The sequence below is a fragment of the Ruditapes philippinarum genome, unplaced genomic scaffold (assembly GCF_026571515.1).
Source record: "Ruditapes philippinarum isolate M1 unplaced genomic scaffold, ASM2657151v2 ctg523_1_1_1_1, whole genome shotgun sequence".
Lineage (NCBI taxonomy): Eukaryota > Metazoa > Mollusca > Bivalvia > Venerida > Veneridae > Ruditapes > Ruditapes philippinarum.
In genome coordinates this window covers 48,321-58,652 of record NW_026864622.1, presented here as the reverse complement: position 1 = coordinate 58,652, position 10,332 = coordinate 48,321, and positions in this window count along the sequence as shown.

Below are 10,332 nucleotides of genomic sequence, written 5' to 3'. Positions count from 1 at the left end.
CTGTTTACGGACATACACACAAAACTCAATATCTGACAAGTTAAAAAATATACTACGCTCAAATTTGATATTAGAAAATATTGATAATTGCTACAGAGTCTCTTTGTAAATATCAAATAAAAATGTTTTGACTTAACAGAAAATAGATAATTATGTTTAAAATTTTACACAGTATAGGTGGTCAGAATATGAAATATGCCATAATTGTCTGAAATGCATATATCCGACACCCTATGTAAAAAGGTACTAGACCAAATCTGATTGCAAAAGAATAGCTGTACATTGTGATTGGTTGAGTATGTGATTGTACACTGATTGGTCCGGTATGTGCCTGATTGTACAGTGCGACTGGTTGTGTGTGTATGATTGTACATTGTGAATGGTCGAGTGTGTACAACATTGTACAGGGATTAGTCGTGTATTTACATGATTGTACAGTGTGACTGGTCGATTGTGTACATGATTGTACAGTGTGACTGGTCGTATGTGTACATGATTGTAAAGTGTGACTGGTCAGTTGTTTACATGATTGTACCGTGTGATTGATTGTATGTTTTCATGATTGTACTTTGTGACTGGTCGTATGTGTACATGATTGTACAGTGTTACACATGATTGTACAGTGTGACTGGTCGATTGTGTACATGATTGTACAGTGTGACTTGGAGTGTGTGTACATGATTGTACAGTGTGATTGGTAAAGTGTGTACATGATTTTGCAGTGTCACTGATTGGTTGTGTATATGATTGTACAGTGTGATTGATCGAGTGTGTACATGATTGTACAGTGTGATTGGTCGAGTGTGAACATAATTGTTTACCAATTGTGTATTAGATTTTAATAATGATTGACCAAATGTGTATATAATTGTACAAAGTAGGAGTCTTAGTATAGACTGGTTGTCCGATTATAAACAAAGTTGTATATAGTGGTTACTCTAAATTGTAAGTGTCTGTACCGAATGAGTGTACATGGTAATCATAAGATTCTGTGTATGGTTATCCCAAGTGAGTGATCAGGTAATAACATGGTAATATGGGGAGGGGCGGCAAACTAGAAGTATTGATGCATTGCACTAGAACCTGTCAGCAGAATATCGCATGTAATATTATTATCATAGAGGACACATGAAAGTATGTCATTCATTTTCCATCGGTAACATAACTTGTTTTTCACGAAAAATTACTATTTAATTAAATTCATTTTCCATCGGTAACATAAGTTGTTTTTCACGAATAATTTCTATAAAATTAAATTCATTTTCATAGGTAACATAAGTTGTTTTTCACGAATATGTACTATTAAATGTCTATGTGACAGATATACAACACAAACAAAGAATAGCCAACAGAATTACAAGTGGGTATGTTATAACAAATATAATGTCGCATAAAACATGGCATTTTTGTGTCTTTAACCTCTATTACTGCTCGACCAGTAGATTTAGGGGTTTCCTTCTTGTTTATATATTTAAACATTAACTTTCATTTTCCACCTTAATTTATTTTATTTGAAAATTATATATGAAACTATTTATCTAAAACTAACATATTTAATCCGAAGGCCGTTTAAGTAACAATAATAAAGATTATATGTTGATATTGATGAAGTATAGGATGACATGTGCTATCTAGTCAGTCTAGTCAGATATTAGCGACGGTAGCATGTGTTGTTTTTCTCGAATAATTATTGATATATATCCATGTGACACATGTTATTGTTTTGGTTTCGAAAAAAATATATGATGGTGTGACTTGAAAATCTAGTAGTGCTTGAGACCTACGTCGCTTGTCATGTAAAAATAAAGATTGTTGCTTTATTTATTTATTTATCTATTTATTTATTTATTATTTAAGTCTCATATTTACATGTATACATAAAACACAAAACACTAACATAAAATACATCCCCTAGCTACACAACTTCCACATGAATATTATTATTCATTAAAGGGTTATGTTGTATTTAAAAGACATAACATCAATATATTCACACTAATGTCCTGTAAAATAAAATTTCCGAAGACTGTTTTCACCATAAAACTTTATACTGTCCAATTAAATTTATCTAAGACTATATAAACTATCAAATAATATTCACTTTTTAAAAAAGTTAGTAACAATATTCGATATGTGCAAGAGACCACAGTCTTATTGTTGATAAAACATTTATCTCTAAACCAACATTCCAGTAAAAACATTTGTCTGTTATTCTTTTATATATGTATACAATGTACATTTTTAAAGTCAGATAAAAAACATATAAAACGACAAACCATAAAAAGGAGTAATTTTTGTATTCTTATTTGTAAAGGGAATTTCCCGTCTTAAGTATGTCCAAGCAGGTTTTGGCAATATAACGTACGCAACTCGCATTTGAGAATATAAAATAAACTTCTCCATAACTGTCATTGTGTGAAATTGTGGGTTTTTGACACTCACTTTTTTAAATAATTTTACACGAATATTTCCATACATAAAACATTCCAATACAGCGTGAAATTCATTTTGTTACCTTGTCATTACAAGAGTCAAAACCTTTCATTTACTGGAAGGCGTTCATATCCACCTGTCTCTATTTGTCGTGGTGCAGTTCCTCATCTGAGTTTGGCAAAAGCGGACCTATGGCAGCGCAGTAGTATGATTTAGCAATATTCCTCAGCTTAAACTGCCTATATATGCGCAGTTTGTTGCCACCTACCCCGCTTCTACTTCTTTCAGATGTAACATTAACATTCCACTTTGCAATAAAACTTTGCATTGTTCTAGATTTAACTTTTTCTAACATAGCTTTTTTGATACCACTTTATCAAAGTTACAAAATTCTGTACATTAAAGATTATTAAAAAAATTGCTACGTAAATGAAATCTTGTCCATTAGTTTCTTTGTTTTTCAGTTTATAAAATAGTACTCATCTTGGATATTAAATAAGTTTTTTACACTAACATGTATGTACAATATATGTCAAATCAAAATCGGTATCCGTGCACGAATCTTAACAAATATATTCAAATCAATTCATGCACGGACACTCACTATCAAAAATTATGATATTGTATTGCATTGAATAAATAAAATATTTCTAAATCTCTAAAGTTGGCGGGACATCAAACATACGGCTCGACATTTGATTTATCAATGTCTATCATTTATCAATTTATGACATTCAGCTCAATATTCAACTCGATATTCGTTTTGTTCTTCTTCTTTTTTTTTTTTTGGAATATCGAGCTTTGATGTGAAGCTGACTCGGTTATGGCTGGATTATTACAAATTGAAACTGAAAATTGTTAAACAGTTGTGAAACTGAGATATGTTTAATACTATAAACCTAGGGTTATAAAGAACACTATGTTTTAAGTTATTTTCAACATTGAAAGAAGCGGTAATTATATTTAAAATAACGGTTTAATCATTATGCGGTAAAAATTGGCTTCATAGCAAATTTTCGTTTGTAATGTGAATCCGGCACTAACATTTATTTACGATTACTATGAACTCGCGATGTTCACGAATAATAGAGAAAATAAAGCTTACCTTAACATAAAGCTGTAAGTTTTATAGAAAAAAGATAATATAACAATTGTATCTGAATGTTTTAAGATTATTATGAAACGAGTTCGTTATATATAGATTTTGAAACACTGTTGCAGAAAACTAACAATCGTGAAATAAATATTAATGTCAAATAGAGACCAAGGAATATAATGGACTAAGGGAAATAAAATCAATATGTTGTTGACATAGCCGCCTTTCTTCCCGTGTGTTGAGCTTTGTTTATTATTTGAATTTGTGTTGGCAATGTATATAGATATTATAGACGCCATGCTTGTCGATTGAAATCTTTTACAATATATTGTGGGCGTCTGTCCGCTGTGGGTTCGAATCCCGACAGGGACTTTATATTCTTTCATGTGAGGAAGCTATCCATCTAGCTTACGGAACGTCGGTGGTTCTACTCAGATGCCCGTTCGTGCCCGAAATAATGCATGGAAGGGCACCTGAGGTCTTCCTCCACCAGTAAAGCTGGAACGTCGCGATATGACCTATACTGTGTCGATGTGACGTAAAACCCAAAACAAACAATATATTTTCACGGAGGTTCAACTAATGAGCACGTTCGTGCCTGAAATAATGCACGAGGGAAAGAGCACTTGAGGCTTTCCTCCACAACATGTTCAGCGGATGTCGCCATATGACGTCTACTGTATTTTTTCATGTTGTAAATGTTCTTACAAAGTATCCGTCACAAACTTTTAACCATGCAAATATCATTTTTACTTTCTTTATCATTAAATCTTTTGTTCAAATTAGATATACACGACATCATTTTTAATGCATAATATTTCTGAATCCTTTAAAATGAAAGCTATCTGAAAAGGATGGCACATACAACTGCAATCAAGCAAAGAGGTTACATACAACCTTTTAAGGTCATTACATCTCTGTCATATGAAAACATATAATACATAATAACAAGGGTTTATCCGAGGTTTTTGACCGATTATGACAAAGAGATATACAGTTCATCATACTAACTCATTTGACCAAGAAACATCATCTATTATGGTGTTTAAACATACGATGACGATGTAAACATGAAGATTGTATCAAAACTTAATGGAATGCTGATGTCATACTTACTTGTTTCCTTTGTAATTCAATACAGTGAGAAACTTAGAAATGATTATGATGTAAATAAGGTGAAACACAATACTGTCCATTTACTTTATTTACAAGATAAATACAACCTTTTGCCTTAGTAAATTGTTAAATCAATGCAAAATGTTTACTTATAATGATAAAAAGGTACATTACGTCTTTGTTGCATTTGATACTTTGTCCGACTTGTAACATTTGTAACAATGAATAATCATTAAAATGTCATTTTATCTTTATTAAGCCGGTTTAAATTCAATTTTAAAGCCAATGCTTATTTGACTTTAACATATATACAATGTCTGTCCCACAATGATATAGTAATATGGCGGCACAAGACATAACAATACTTGTTTTGAACATGAGAAAAGCATGATAATAACAATTACATTTTTTGAACAATGAGAAAAGCACAATTATGGAAAAAGATACTGTCTTTTGTGTGCAAATGGAAATATCAGGAAAAGCTGTGTAAGCTGACAAATTAATTAAGAACTCTTTTTTTTCTAACATATGTAAGCCATTTTCGTCTTTATGGCACATTTTGAATATATTGAATTACATTTTATTGCGCAACGTTCGCGTAGCCGTTGAACGTCTGGCGTCATTTTATTTATGTGAACCTTTTTCCCCAAGCTTCTTAGAATACGGTCAAAACGTGTTGGATTTTCTGATGAACTTGTCGTCAATAACAAGTTGCGCAATTATAAATTAGATTCGTTGTAGGAGTTACTGACTGGTTATACAAAATGTACGGGAGAATATAGTCTTGCTGACATACATATAACCCTCCCACAGATCATACAAGCACTACTGTTTTGGAAATTCACCAGAATCAAATATGGTATTGAACAGTTTGTCTAACGTATCGCCTAGTTATGTCTGTCGTTTCAAAGACATATTACTTTGTACATGTTTCTACGCCTGTATTCTTATTTCGTTTTGAATGTCTTAATGTGAAAATGATCTGTCGATATCGCACAAAAATACAGAATCATCATGATGATTTTCGTCAAATAATTTTCAAATAGTCCTCTAATTCCTCGTCGGCTTCTTTGTGTTGAGTTGGTATCTTTAAGTGCTCAAAAAAAAATCTTCTTCGGAGCCCGCCTTGGACTGGTTCTAAAATTTGATTAAAACACTTGCCAAACCTAATATTCTTAAAACAAAGCAAAAATATCATTTTGGGACCAGAAAAACACGATCATTATAAATTAATCGATAATGTCAATGAATGTGGATATGGATGACAATTCTATTATGTATTGTAGTTTATCCATGAACAGATTCAAGTACAGCATGATTTTAAAAGAAAAATAATTTATATGTTAACATTTGTCCTACACATATCATACAAGTACGAAACGTTATTGAGTTAAATCTTTATTATTGCCAAATATCTCGTCTATTAGACTTTTAGACATTTTTAAGCTATTTGCTGGTTATTTCATTATTTTGATAAGACATTTCATTCTCCTGTCTACTTTCATACTTACAATTTTGTAATTAGTCAAAAAGAATTTGTAATATTAAAAGTATTAAGCGATGCTTAATTTGTAATATTTAACACACAATATTCCCCAAATACAAGTTAGAAAATAGGACAAAAAAATCAATACAATATATGAACGGAGAACATTAAGTGCCTTAACACAAGTTTTTTTAACGAACTTAGTGAAGGTATATAATTATTTTTTTTAATCGGTCTTGCAAAAATTTAAGTACCGTAAAAATCAACAGTGTCGTACATATAAATGTTTAAAACGTTGGACAGACAAAAGATAACATCGCTGTTGTTTAACTGAGCACTAGACGTTTAGTGTGTAATCTACTTGATCCTTATAAATACTTATAGAAAAAAATTAATTACTTAGTATTTATGATTCGGATGTAAATTATTCGGATATGAAATAATTAATGATAAGGAAAAGTCTAATAAAGGAAGAAAAGAAACTGTCTAGCAGAAACGATTTTTCATTGCCTTAACATCTTACACTGATATAAACACTCCTTTTTCATGTACAAACATATCCACGCAAACCTGTTTACAAAGTCTTTACCTTAGACATAAAAACTAAGGGCAATTTACCTTGTTTAAAAAATTAATAAATCATTGTTCAAAACAAGGACAGTAAACTTGTGGCCAGATATATTTTTTGTGATATCATTTTTAAATTATTATCGTGATAATTATTATCTCAGGAAACAATAACAAAATATTTTAACATTATTTTTTTTGCAACATGTTTTACGCCATATTACGGCAGTAGATCAATCTTGCTAGCTTTCCTTGAAAATCAGTCACTTGAAAATTCTCAGCAACTTTCTGACTACTAAGCCTACATAGTTTCTAAATCAGAGGTGATAGACCAATGACTATTAGACTGAATGACCGAGATAAATTGTCAAAGAGAAACTATTCCTTGCTCTAGAATCGAACATGCAAACACTTGATTACTTACTCGATGTTCTCCCTTCGTCGGTTTGAAATAAAACATGTATTATTTTTAAATATTGGAAACATATTCAAGGTCTTTCATTTTATTGTACAGTAAAACTCGCTTGCAGTTTTATGATGAAAACAGGACAACATTTACACATTATGTTCCTCATAAATGCTATTCGTTATTTCATATGCTTTGCAAAGCCGGTTTTATAACTTCATATAAATTGATAAATTGGCAATTTTCTACATAATTTGTCTGTATCATTTCTTCTAAGAGACACATTAACCCTTTGAATGTTATTACGTTATTATTGTTATTATACTTTGGTGAATACAATACTGAATTGCATTGTACAAAAACACAGCTATATTAGCGCTATTATGACATGTCACACCATATTTATAAGTCAAAGAGTTTTGTCTGGAAAAAATGGCTTATTTGGTCAAGATTTAACATTTTGACAGAATTACGTTGACACTTGTAGATCACAGTGATGAAGCGCTTGATGATACAAAACTTTACAGAATAAGTATTTTCGAATATGAAAGAGAGAAAACTTGTACAAGAATAATTAACGAAAATTAATTTATTAATTAATATTAATTAACAGCTCGTGAAATAGAGAAAACATGGCTAATTATGCCCCCACTTCGAAGAAGAGGGGGTATATTGCTTTGCACTTGTCGGTCCGTCGGTCCGTTGGTCCGTCGGTCCGTAGACCAAATGGTTTCCGAGTGATAACTAAAGAACCCTTAGGCCTAGGAACTTCAAACTTGGTATGGTGATTGGTCATGACCAGTAGATGATCCCTATTGATTTTGGGGTCAAGGGGTCAAAGGTCAAGGTCACATTGACCTCTTAGGTAAAAACGGTTTCCGATCAATAACTAAAGAACCCTAAGGTTTAGGAACTTCAAACTTAGTATGGTGATTGCTCATGACCAGTAGATGACCCCTATTGATTTTGGGGTTAAGGGGTCAAAGGTCAAGGTCACATTGACCTTGTAGGTAAAAACGGTTTCCGATCAATAACTTAAGAACCTTTAGGCCTAGGAACTTCAAACTTGGTATGGTGATTGGTCATGACCAGCAGATGACCCCTATTGATTTTGGGGTCAAGGGGTCAAAGGTCAAGGTCACATTGACATTGTAGGTAAAAACGGTTTTCGATCAATTAACTAAAAACGCTTAGGCCTAGGAACTTCAAACTTTGTATGATGATTGGTAGTGACCAGCAGATGACCCCTATTGAGTTTTGGGTCAAGGGGTCAAAGGTCAAGGTCACAGTGACCTTGTAAGTAAAAACGGTTTCTGATCAATAACTAAAGAACGCTTAGGCCTAGGCACTTCAAACTTGGTAAGGTGATTGGTCATGACCAGCAGATGACCCCTATTGATTTTTTGGTCAAGGGGTCAAAGGTCACATTGACCTTGTAGGTAAAAACGGTTTCCGATTAATAACTAAAGAACGCTTAGGCCTAGAAACTTCAAACTTTGTATGATGATTGGTCATTGCCAGCAGATGACCCCTATTGATTTTGGGGTCAAGGGGTCCAAGGTCAAGGTCACATTGACCTTGTACTTAATGACGGTTTCTGACCAATAACTCAACAACTCAAGTTGCCTTGGTTGATATTTTTATGTTAAACTAAAATGCTTTTGGTATACACATTTGAAGGTCTTATGTAATATAACAACTTGGCTGTCATGATTCATAAAATTTATGCATATATTATTTGGTAAGATTTTTAATTACTTAAATTGCTGCACACAACATATGGGTTCACAATAATTATTACCTTGTGACTAGTCATGACCAGTAGATACTAGATAACCCTTATTAATTGTTTGTTCACTGGGTCAGAAGTCATGCATAATAACCTGATCACATGACTAATTGGCTGCCGATAGGGGGCATACATGTTTTACAAACATATCTTGTTTATTTAAAGTATGCTAATTTCAAGTGATTTATATTGAAAGGTAATATGATGCTAACGTAGGAACTATTTGCTTTCATTTGATAACGTGTGGAATCTGTTGTGAAAGTGTATATATTTTAAAAACGTATGGAAATGTAGGTAAATGTTTTTATTGACAATAACAAAATAATCAGATCACTCTATTTCATATTCCTTAAAGTTACATTAAATAAATATGTAAAAATATTTTGCCGTCGGCCTAAAAATCAAACATTCTACAGTTTCATTAACCTGTTTAATAGTTTTGTTGTAAATCTCATCAAATATTGTTCATAAATTAGGATGTTAAATGGGAAACCCCACGGTAACACTAAAGTTCGTATACGAATTTTAACATGCAAATGAAGACTATAATAAGCTCGTGTATGCGCTACCCCACAGTTTTATAGTTGCTATCCGGAACACAGCAAATGTGATATTTTCTTGTGCAAACACACTTTAACCGTTTAAGCTTCACGGTGCATTTAACCTGGGGTTCAGTAAAAGTAATCATCTCGTAAAAAGATTAAATTTGTATGAAAACATCCGTTACGATGCGGAAATATACCGTTAAATTAGGACACTGAAACGTATAGTCATGTTTGTTGATTTAATGCTGATGTACGGATGATCCGAGGCGGAGTTTCTCATGCAAACAGAAATTGTACTTCCCATTTCGCCACAATGAGGTTACCTATTTTTATGCTAATTAAACTCATTTTGGTTGTTTGGACACTAAAATAAGACCTTGAGTCGATATAAAACCCAATTTATTAATGAAATGTCGCTATTTAGTTTTTTATGAAATTTATTAAATGTAACTTTAAATGAGGCATTCAGAATGAAAACACCATGTCAATTGTTTACTGACAGAGGTTCTCTTGCAATTAAAGTTGCACGCATCCATACCAGTTAACAGGATGAAAACAAACTCTTAGAGGTATATGAAACTTTATTATCAATAAGAATTTACAATGTTTTAAATTGATATAAACGCACCTTTGGAAAAATCTATTCCTTCATTACTTATACTTTATCAGTGAAATTCACGGAACTACCCTACATACAATGACTTTATTCCCCGTATAGCGCCTTTTCTCAAAACCTTATCTTGTAGGTAACAATAATGCTTGTTATATGACAAAAATAGAGTAACGATTGCATTGCGTCTATTGACACGCCTCAGTTATCCTTGAGCTTACAGCATATCACTTTTTTTCTTTTTCTTACATCTTTAAATTCCGGGCACTCTATTTTTGATAGGT